General features: G+C 34.6%; 1 pseudogene; it reads right to left on the bottom strand.

Annotated features, from left to right (window-relative positions):
* Positions 1–8,140: 8,140 nt before the first annotated feature.
* LOC107487361 (caffeoylshikimate esterase-like) lies at positions 8,141–9,543 on the bottom strand (annotated as a pseudogene).
* Positions 9,544–11,972: the final 2,429 nt, after the last annotated feature.

The following is an 11,972-nucleotide window of genomic DNA, read 5'->3' as shown; positions in this document are numbered from 1 at the left end:
ATCAAAATTTATGATATTATTTTTCCTAGTTGTTGGTTCCTTTTGGAATTTGCACTGTTTGTTGATTTTTGAGGATTTTGTGTTCTGTTATTACTAATGAAGATTTAGGTATACGATTATTTTTGAAAATTATGATTCTACCTTTGTTGTGGAAGTAAGCCTTGGATAATATTTTGATCTATTGATATCTGAAGTCCTCATGTTTAATTGCCAATCTCATTATTCTGTATACATGATTTTAAGCTTATAACAAGGGTTTACTGTTCAAAGAGGAGAACCTCTTGATCATCACCAAGTTTTGAGACCATTCATACTTCAGAGGCTTAAACATAAGGTGTAATACCCTAATATTCAAATCCTTATACTCGAGTCATCAGTCAATGATAATGAGGTGGTATGACTCAAGGTGGATTATAATACATACATATATATAGTTGAAGGGAGTTATTAAACGAGAAGCCTGAAAATGAGTAAAATAAAAATCGCGAATCGAGGACACTCATGTATCGATGAAAACGAAAGGTAAAGTACGTTCAGAATGCAATAAGCAATAATCCAATAATCTTCGCCATCTCTTAGATGAACCACAATCCACTATTGAGTACCTGGACCTGCATATGAAAAACAGAGAATATATAGGAAATGAGAACCCCCGACCAATGGGTTCCCAATACGGTAAAAGCGCCAAATAAATACAATGCATTATAATATGAATTCACTAACCATCCCTAAGCTTCATACCTCAACATGTCATAGCCCATTCCTAAATTCTCATTAACCCATATTCAGACAACTACTCTAAGGGATTCTAATCTAACTCTCTTATCTCATTAACTATTCCACAATTCTTTGCAACCTTCCAATTATCAAATGGTTCCACTCTCAGCTAACTCGACTAATTGATTCTATAACAAAACCTCAAACCTTTACCAGTAGCAAGTGGAATCACTCCACCGTATCACTCAAACCTCAAACCGACACCAGCATGAGGGACCTCTCAGTTGTGCAAATACAAGTAAGACAAACAAAAAATAATACACAAGTAAATTCCAGTAAAGCATTTAGCACATATACATTTAATTATGCATAAATTGGCAAGTTAAGACAAGAAGGGAAAACCCAAATAATCTAAACAATGCAAATGATGAATGCCTGTTCTATGGATAATGATATCATCTGTCGGTTATACAGCCAACCTGACATGTCTAGAGCAAGCGGAATCATTCCACTGTATCTACCCAGATAGGTTTATCTGGCAAGCAGAAACATACCAATGCGACACATGGAATCACTCCATGACAATCATAGGCAGTAGAATCACTCTACTGCGGCAAGCAGAATCAATCCACTACAAGTAAAGGCAAGTGGAATCACTCTGCTACGGCAAGTGGAATCACTCCATTGCAAGAAAATTATTTTCAAAACCATTCTCTTAATACCTCAATCAAATCAATTGTTCGTTACCTCTTAACATCATATTCACCCTCATCACCTCTCAATTAAATTCAGTCATCACTCATCATCATATTCATCCTCATCTTAAATTCAACCCCTCTTCATCAATGCTAGATCCTCATTTCTAACTTTTCTACTCTCTAATTCACCGGTTCTAGACTCATAACAGAGCTTGCAAAGGTTTGAAAGGCAAGAAGAATGGTTGAAAGCTTTAAAAACATAATTTCAACAAAATTGGGATTTATGCGTACATGTGCTTTGTCTACGTACGCATGAGTGTCATATTGGCAATGTCGCGTACGCAGGCCCCTTTGCGTGTATGGGAGAGTGAAAACCAAAACTTTTGCCTCGCGTCGCGTGACACGTCTACGTACGCGAGTTTGTAACTCTGACGGTGCTCATACGAGAGAGTATAGGCAGAGCCCAATACCTGAGTCACATGGCACCTCCGCATACACGAATTTATCAATTTTTAGAAAAGCTGTTTAGTGCAGAAAACTTAATTTTTAACACAAACTTTGAAATCTCATAACTTATTCCAAAAATTTTATTTTTTAACCATTCTTGAACTGTTGGAAAGAACGATACATGAATTTTCATAAAAATCTTTGTAAAATTTTCAATTTTGAGGACCGAGTTATACCCACCGAAGTTGGGCAAAAATTAGTTTTTACAAAAAAAGTGGAATTTACCAATTTTCCAAGGATTCATGATGAGTGGATATTTTATACGCTTTTTGCCATCATTTTCATATCGTTTTCATTATGTTTTGTTTAAGTTTTATTCCATTTTCATACGTTTTAGTGCAAAATTCATATTTTTTTATTCTACTTTGAGTTTGTGTGTTTTATGATGATTTCAGGTAATTTCTGGCTGAAATTGAGGAGCTTTGGAAAAAGTCTGATTCAGAGGCAGAGAAAGGACTACAGATACTATCAGGATCTGACCTCTGTGAACTCGAAGGAGCATTTCTGGAGCTACAAAAGTCCAAATTGTGCATTCTTAACGGCTATAGAAAGCTAACATCCAGGGCTTCAGAAATATTTAATAGTCCATACATTGCTTTGGAAATGAAGGCCCAAAACTGGCGTTCAACGCCAGCCACCAACTCCATTCCTGGCGTCCAGTGCCCAAAAGGGAGCATCTGGCATCCAACGCCCATTCAAGAGTCCCAAGCTGGCGTCCAACGCCCCATGGGGAGTACCAACTCGTGGCTTCACTCAAGCTCAGCCCAAACACTCACCAAGTGGGCCCAGAAAGTGAATTTTCACACTACAAGACTAGTTTATCTTATTTTAGTAATCCTTAGTTAGCATATTAATATTTATAGGAGAATATCACCTTTGTTTAAGGGATCCGCCAATCTTCCTCTCCCACTTTTACATTCAAATACTATTCTATGTACAGTATGAGTTACTAACCTCCTAGGTTAAGGTTAGGAGCTCTGTTGATTCTTATGGATTGATAATATCACTATTCTATTTCAATCTATGCTTGATTCCATTCTAAGATGTATCTTCGTTCTTCATCCTAATGAATTGGGAGTGTAACTTGATCATCATCCCTATTCTACATGGGTTCGTGCGAGTCCTTGACGGGATAGTACTGAACTACAAGCTTGATTATACATCTGTTAGACGGCTAATCCACGGCTTCGTTGGGTACTTGGAGATATCAGTGCAACCGAGGTGTAGGGCGATTAGGGCATTTGTGGTATAGGCTAGAACCATTGGAGCAACGTTCTCTGATCCAGAAGATTCGACCTTGTCTATGGTGCATTGATTATGATCACCAAGGGAATGGACTGCTAGAGCTTCACCCTCATTCAGATTGGATGACCGCTGACCTGGTGTTTGATTTAAAGCAGAGAAGATTAATGATCGCTGACCCAACGTTAATCATTTACATCCTGCCATGGAATGAATCATCAGAAGTTGGAGTAGATGGTGAGAAAAGTTGATCCAGAAGGAAGAATCATCTCTGAAGCCTCAACCGTTCCCCTAATTAATTTCACACCAATTAAGTCATTCTGCTTTATTCTGTTTTATGCGTTTTTCGTGACAAACTATATTTTCTATCCGCCTGACTAAGATCTACAAGATAGCCATTACTTGTTCAAACCAACAATCTTCGTGGGATTGACCCCTCACTCATATGAGGTATTACTTAGATGACCCGGTGCACTTGCCGGTTTATCTGTACGAATATTGTGGAGTCAAATTCATGCACCAATTCACAAGCCAAATTAGTTTTAACACATCAAAAGGACCTTAAACCAACTCGAATCACATACTTACACTTAACTAAATTCAAACCTACTTCATTTACTTAATTCAACTCAATTTTCATCCCTTTAACATCTGAAACCTCAATTCGCTAATATCCTAGCGTTCATTCTAACTTTCCACACAATCATTATCAAATTCCATTCAATCTCAAGCATTATCACTTAATTCAACCATCACTTACCTTTCTTACCTTTTTCCGGCCTCCGGCCCAAATTCACCAATTCAATATATAATTCATAAATACATAATCATCATCCAAATCATCACTTTTCACAACACACCAATTATGCCAAATCACACAACCCACATTCCAATCATTAATTACCACAACATATCATCTACACATATTAAATACATCTAAATACATAATCCAAACCTAATCCTAATGGCATCTAAGCTAGAAATTCTCATCACACCATATGGTACTTAAATAAAACTTAAACCATACCTTTAATCACGGCGGTTCAGACCCAACTCTTGAATTTTTCACTCCAAGGCTCACCCCAAAAGTTCAACAAGCACATTCAAGTCCTCAAAGTGTGCCAAATTCACCCAACAACACTAACAAAACCAATTTCACATATTCATTAATCTAGGGTTTATAAAATCTCATAAATCACAAGGGTTTAAGGATATTTTATCTCTACCCATGGAAATAATTGATGAAACTCATCCATAGCTTATACTAGAGCATCCATAAACAACAAAAATCACAAGATTTTCTCAAAATCCAAACCAAAATACAAAATCAGAGGAAAAATAAAACTGGGCAGAGGACAACAAAATACTCACTAAAATACCTAGATATAATCAAAGAGGATGAGAAGAGCGATGCGTGACCGCAAGCAGCTTATCAATTAGAGCACCGGAGAGGAAGTTATGGAGGTTTTAAGGAGATGATGAATAGTGAAGAGGGTTTCTCACCTCTCTTCTCTCTCAATCCGTATCTAACTCTCAAGATGGGGAAGAAGGGTTTGTTATGTGCTGAAATAGAGTTTATATAGTGTGGACTTAGGCCACTTGGGCTTGGTTCACTCGGTTTAGCCTGTTGGCCCGATCTTGGGCCAAAACCTTTGAAATTAGAATTTTCATTCATGTTTTAAATATGTTTACCTTCTCAAATCATAAATTATAATTTATTAACTTTTCTCGCCCATAATTAATTTTCTCAACTGCAGTACCGGATGAATCTCAATTGGTACTGCTGGTCAAATTTCTAGTGCGCATTTTTTTCGTAACAAACTATGTTTTCCGTCTCAGAAAAATCTACTGAGTCTAAATATCATATTTAAATTGTATAATTATGATTATTAAATTTTCTAACCATTTTTGCTTACATTTAATTTATTTCTTAATTAATTATGGTTTGATCGAATTTTACACAAGATTCATTAATAGTCCAGCTGCCTAAGATTTCTAAGCTACTGATCTATGTTTTATTTTTTTACATACTATGATCTTGTTCTATTCCTTAAAAAAAAGAAAGGAAAGCTTATGTGACTTCTTATTTTTGTTATGGTTCATATACTTATTACCAACAATTTTATTTTTTTGGTTCTTATTTTGTTATGGTTCATCTGTTGAGAGCACCATAGCTTTTCATTGGTCTTGTTCTTTTCCTTAAAAAAGGAAGGAAAGCTTGTGTGGATTTTTATTTCTTTTATGGTTTATATACTCATTACTAACAATTTTATTTTTTGGATTCTTATTTTTGTTATGGTTCATCTATTGAGAGCACCATAGCATTTCACTGGTTGAAGACATATGCTGGGCATAAGAATTATATTCAGCTTTTACATTGTGATATAGGTACCAATATAAACCAAATTCCTAGAGAGTTGTTCTAGTTGTTCTATTTTTTAATTTGTGTTACTTTTATTTTGGTGGATTAGTTTACTTGTTTAGGGTATGGGTGTGCGACATTTTACTTTTCCTTCATCAATGATTGTATGGAAATATATGAATTTGCTTGTGATGTCTTGCTAGCAACCTCTTGATCACGCTCCCTGGAGTTTCAGTTCCTCTATCTGACCTGCTTGAGAGACCAGGTTAGTCGTAGCTTTCTTTATCTCCTCTTCCAACTTCTCAAACTTAGTGCGAGCAGCCACAATTTTTCTCTGTTATAATTAAAGACACTTCTAAGCATTAAAGACACATCCAAGTATTATTCAGTTAAAACAAAACAAGTGTTTAACAAATGCAAAATAACACATCAATGTCTTAATAGAGAAGACACATTCACACCAAAAAAAATTCACTAGAGTCTCAATGGAGACACGCACTAATAAGTCCAACAAAGAAGAAAAATTTGGGTCTTGACCAAAAGAAAGTCCAAGAGTTTCAAAAAGCAACATCGAAGTTCTAAACAAAGGACACATACATTAAAAACACATTCAAGTAAGTGTTAAACAGAAGACACATCCATTAAAGATACTTCTAACAGAAAACACATTCATTAAAGACACATCCAAACAAGTTTTAAACAAAAGACACATCTATTAAAGAACATCCAAATATTAACCGGTTAAAACAAAACAAGTGTTTAACAAAAACAAAAAGATATCATCTAAAAAAGCACTGCTTAACATATCAAGAAAATTAGATACTTCTATCGTCTTCATTTCTAAACACTTCTCCTTGTATGATAATTAATCAAACAAAGCATCTTAAGAAACTATAAAAGAATAATTTAACTAAAAACAATGGTTCCACCAAGCTAGTACCATTTCTGTCTAAATGAATTCAAAGGACACAAGGGAACGTTATGACATTCTACTTCTTGTTTCGAAGAACATACAAGTTGGCTTTCGACAAGCTTTTTGAGCATCTCATCATTTGTAAGATCAGGTGAAGCAAAGGTCCTATCAAGTCTTTCTCTATATACTGCACAATCTTTTATTTCTTCTCCATCCATGCATCTCTTGGAAAATTAGAACAAGCCTTCTCTTAGGAATTCATGTCAAGCCCTATGTGATCAACCATTTATAAGTTCCTACTTTGCTCTTAAATCAACAATAGAAAAAATTTACCATAGTTATAAACAAAGACTAGCCATTCATGACTAATTCAACATCTCATGACTAATTCAATTTTATGGTGTTTCCATTGTAGCATATAACCAATAAAAAGCAAATAAACTCATCATAACATATAGCTAAAAATAGAAAAGTTACATCAAACATACATATAATCAAGTAACAAACACATAGTGACAAATAGAAATTAAATAAAATTACATGGCATGAAAGTCCAAAATCAAAATTCAGCCTTAAAATCAATATACACCAATATATTCTTATTAAGACAAGCATGAACTAAAGGAGCTCAATGAACTGCAATTCAAAAAAAGGTTACAAGGAAATTATATCAAACCACCCCAAAAGAAACATCCAACATTTAAAATCAACAAAAAATCCATAAATCCAACAAAAATCATAAGAGCATCACATAAGAACCACGAATACCAAGAATATGAACCCTAAAATAAAGTCAAAACATCTACTGTTACTTAAAACCCTAATATACTAACCAATTGGAGACACCGGGATGATTGTGATAGTTGGTGGCGAGATGTGGCGGGGCGGCGTGGACACAGAAGCGGTTGCTGCTGCAGCCTGGAGGAGGCGGTGCGTCATCGATCCTTTCAGACGAAAAGGACTCCCGCGGTGACGTCAACCTTCGTGAGAACCAGCATCAACAGTGCTTCGGCGGCGTCGACCTCCATGAGAAGTAGCAGGAGTTGGCTGGATCATTGTTGGTTACCTAGCGGAGTTGGCAGTAAAATTATCTGTGTGAGTTCAACTATTTTAATTAGATTATTAACTGTTTCCGTCACTTAATTGCCTATTTTTCAGTACACAATTAGTTAAGTTGTTCATAGCATTGGTACATATGAGTACACGGATTTGGGCCCATTTGAGCCCAGTTCACTCGTTTTAACCCGTTAGCCCAATTTTAGGTCAAAACCTTTAAGATTAGTATTTTAATTCGTATTTTAACTATTTTCACTTTCCCAACATATAAATTTTAAATTGTTAACCTTCTTTTCTTTCATTTAATTTATTAATTAATTATTTATCATTTTTTAGATTTTATATCTATTGTGTCCAATCATGTGTTAATAAAAAATAGAGTAAACTACCATTTCTACCCACGAAAATTAAAAACGCTGACATATCTACCCATAGAAAAAGAAAATTACCATTTGTACCCATGAAATATGGGTTCTGCACAACAAAATTATTCGAACACTAAAAAATTACCTAAAATCCCTAAATTACCCTTATCTTCACCACCACACCACCTCCTTCACCCAATCACCTTTCTAACCCTAACCCTCTTCACCCAGCCACCACCCCTTTTTTTCTTTCTAACACACTCTCACCATTAATTCCCACTCAGTCCCCACCGCTACTCCAATGGCTTCTTGCCACACCCTCCTCTCTTTCATCCTCACAGTCAGAGCAACACGTCGAAGCTTGGGGACGCGCCACATTCCTCCGCGAGCTCGCCGACGCTAGCTTCCGCTTCCACTCCACTTTGAAGGAAACGTCCGGGATCGATCCGGGCGTTGGAACCACGCACCACGTAGGGATTATAACCGCAGCTATAGAAAGAAAATGTTCCAATGGCCACGGTGGCTTGAACTTCTCACTGATCCCGCACATAGCGCCGTTAAAAATCAGACCATTCCACGGCTTCTCGGATGAGACATTTTTCTGCGAGTTGCGGCGGTGGAGAGTGATTAATAGCGCGATTGCACCGCCGAGGGATTCAGAGTAGAGGAAGGAAGGAAGAGAAGGATCGAAGCGAGAGCGGAATTCGTCGAAGAAGGTGATGCAGTCGTCGACGACGGAGTTGATGTCAGGGATGTGGGCGATGAGGCCGCCGTAGAAGCTGTGGCCCTGATGGTCAATGGCGCAGGTGGCGAATCCGGCCTTGGTGAAGTAGATGGCGGTGAGCTGGAAGAACCAGCTAGATTTGCCGGTAAATCTGTGAATGAGGGCGAGGGTTCCGGTGACGATTGTGGGGGTAGTGGGAGCCACCATTGAGTGAAGAGCTTGAGGGGTGGTGGTGGGTGAAGGGGATGGTGGTGGGATTTGAGATTAGAAAGGAAAAGAGGGGTGGTGGCTGTGTGAAGAGAGTTAGGGTTAGAAAGGTGATTGGGTGAAGGAGGTGGTGTGGTGGTGAAGATAAGGGTAATTTAGGGATTTTAGGTAATTTTTTAGTGTTTGGATAATTTTGTTGTGCGGAACCCATATTTCATGGGTACAAATGGTAATTTCCTTTTTCTATGGGTAGATATGTCAGCGTTTTCAACTTTTGTGAGATAATAAGTAAAAAATTCTTCTCCAAACATGCTTAAACACGCCTAAATATCATCACATGTTAATATGTCTTACTTTATTCTAAATATGTATTCTTGAAATGAGTTTAGAAATAGTATATATTATTAATTTTTTAAAAACAAAAAATAACTTAAATACTTTATATAATTAAAAATAAGACATTAAAAATAACTAAAAATTAATAAATAAAATACCATTTCTACTAATAAAAGATGAAAACACTGACATTTCTACCCACGAAAGACAAAAATTAAAGTTCTACCCATAAAAAATCGAATTCGTATGACATAACTATTCAAACTCTAAAAAACTATCCGAAAATTTCAAATTACCCTTTCAAACCTATCACCGTTTGCATAATTATCATTGTCATATTCTCTCTTTCTCTTTCTTAATCTCCACTTGTAACACCACCACTGCGATATCTGTTTCAACCACACAATTTCTATCATGACAACGTTGGTAATAATGCCCACTATTGCATCTTCGGTGATAGCAGTACTATTGATATATATAACATACTCACATATAGCAATGGGAATTATGTAGAATAACCCAAAATACACGATATGTGAACATGAATAGTGCTGAGATTGTTGCTTTTGGTCTTCCTTCAATCAACCATGCCCCCATGATATAAATTATTTGCATTCCCACAAAATACCTGAACCTACAAATTTCAAAAAATTAAAAAAAAAATTTTCATCAATCAAAATTAGATTTTGACATTGACCCATTTACATTCATCGCAAATACATTAAATTTCTCAATTGCCTATTTTTTCTAAAAAAAATAACTCCTCATATCTAAAGAGGTAGGAGATTATTGTATTGGGAAAGGAAAAAACGGTGTTGAGATTAAGAGAATCTTAAAGCAGATAGTGGAATGAGCGAGTGGCGATGAATCCCAAATTGAAGAGAGGAGAGGAGAGAGAAACCATTTGAAGCATGTACTCCTCGGCTCTTTGTCTCTCTTATTTGCTGCGGTTGCAACGACGACTCTCAACCTCGTTGGCACCGTGTCACGCTTTTTTCCTCTTCTTTCTCTTAGTTCAGAGTTGGTGATGATGGTGGAGGAGGGTGTTAGTGCGATGGCACTACATATTATGGTGGTATTGAAGATTTAGAGAGAATGTGTGTGAAGATGACGGTAGTAATAAAGAGAGAAGAGTAATTTAAGATTTTCAGATAGTTTTTTAGATTTGAATAATTTTATCGTATAGATTCGATCTTTCATGAGTATAATTTTAATTTTTATCTTTCATAAATAAAAATATCAGCATTTTTATTTTTCATAAATAAAAATAATAATTTATTCAAAATTAATTTATATTTTAATATTAATAAAATAATAAAATATTATTATAATTTATCTAAAAATACTTTATATTTTAAATATATACCTATTTTTGCGTCTTATAAAATTTAAAAAATATGTGTATCAATGTGTCCAAAGTAGAGAAAATTGAGATTTTATGTAAAATCGAAAAAGTAAATTAAGCAGGGGCGGAGGTACATACTACTAAACGGAGTCAATGCCTCCCCCTATTTTAATTTTCATTTAAAAAAATAGTCTAGCCCATTCTCCTTTTTTATTTTTCAGCCCTCCCTCCTTTTAATTCATACAAAAAAATCAGCCCAATACCCATTTTTTGTCCCATTTTTTATTTGCCAGCCCCTCCCTTTTTGTTCGCATACTTTTTCAATTCTCCTTTTTGTTGGTACACTTCTCACTTTCACTTTACAGGTAACAACTTTTGACTTTTTCTATTCTTCTTCTTCTTTATCTCTTTAATCTTCTTATCTTTTACTTCTTTAACTCTTGTTTTTTTTGGCAGATTAAGAAAAAAGATAGTAGTTCAACAAGTGATTCTTCACTCCTGTTTCTAAAAAAAAAAATTCTATTTTTATTCTTTTTTATTTCAAAAAAATTATTGAATTATTAACTTTTTTATTATTATTTTTCTGTTATTCTTGTCTAATTTTTTTATGTTTTTTATATATTTAGTTATTTACTTAATTTATTATTATTTGTTAATTAAGGTTTTGTTATTATATTTTTATATTTAGTTTTTTTATTAGTTAACTATTTAATTACAATTTTATATTATTTATACTACAATGTTAGTATTATTGTTCTGAATTTTAATATCTTATTTTGAATTAAAATATAATTTTTATATTTTATAAAGATTTAGATTGTAATTTACACTTTTTGAGCTGATGAAAATTGTTAAGACAAGACTTCGAAGTAAAATGGCCGATGAATTTCTTGCAGACAATTTGGTCATCTATATAGAAAAAGAATTAGCAGCTATTTTCAACACAAATTCAATTATATATGATTTTGAAAATAGAAAAAAATGTCAAATAGCCTTTTCATGATACAAAATTGTAAGTAGTAACTTTTATATATTATTATCTTACTTTGATTGAGGTTATATATTTAATTTTTTTTAATTTTATATAAAATATTTTTAATAAATTATTAAACACCGTCCCTACTAAGGGTGTGTTTGGCAAACACGTTGGGGAGGAGAGAAGCACGTTTGAGCTTCTTGAAAGTTTCACTTTTTTGTTTGGCCATTTTTATCTTCCTGAAAGCTATTCTGCTTCTAAATGCATGTTCAGGAGAAGCTAAAATTTGTAACTTCTGCGTTTCACGTTCATGGTTGCTTGTTGTCTTTGGAAAATTAGGTGAAATTTTATTTCTTTTTTACTAACCCTACCCTTCATTTTCTTCTATAAAAAGATACTAGTAACTATTACTTTTACAATAATTCTTTCTAGTTCTTCTTACTTCTTCATAGTTCTTCGTTCCAAATTTTTTTTCATTAAAATAGTTTAAATTTGTTTTAATCACTAGCAAATTGAATATTTCT

Source organism: Arachis duranensis, chromosome 1 (genome assembly GCF_000817695.3).
Source record: "Arachis duranensis cultivar V14167 chromosome 1, aradu.V14167.gnm2.J7QH, whole genome shotgun sequence".
NCBI classification, from domain to species: domain Eukaryota; kingdom Viridiplantae; phylum Streptophyta; class Magnoliopsida; order Fabales; family Fabaceae; genus Arachis; species Arachis duranensis.
Note: the sequence above shows the minus strand (reverse complement) of the source record. Positions and strands in the feature narration are given on the sequence as shown.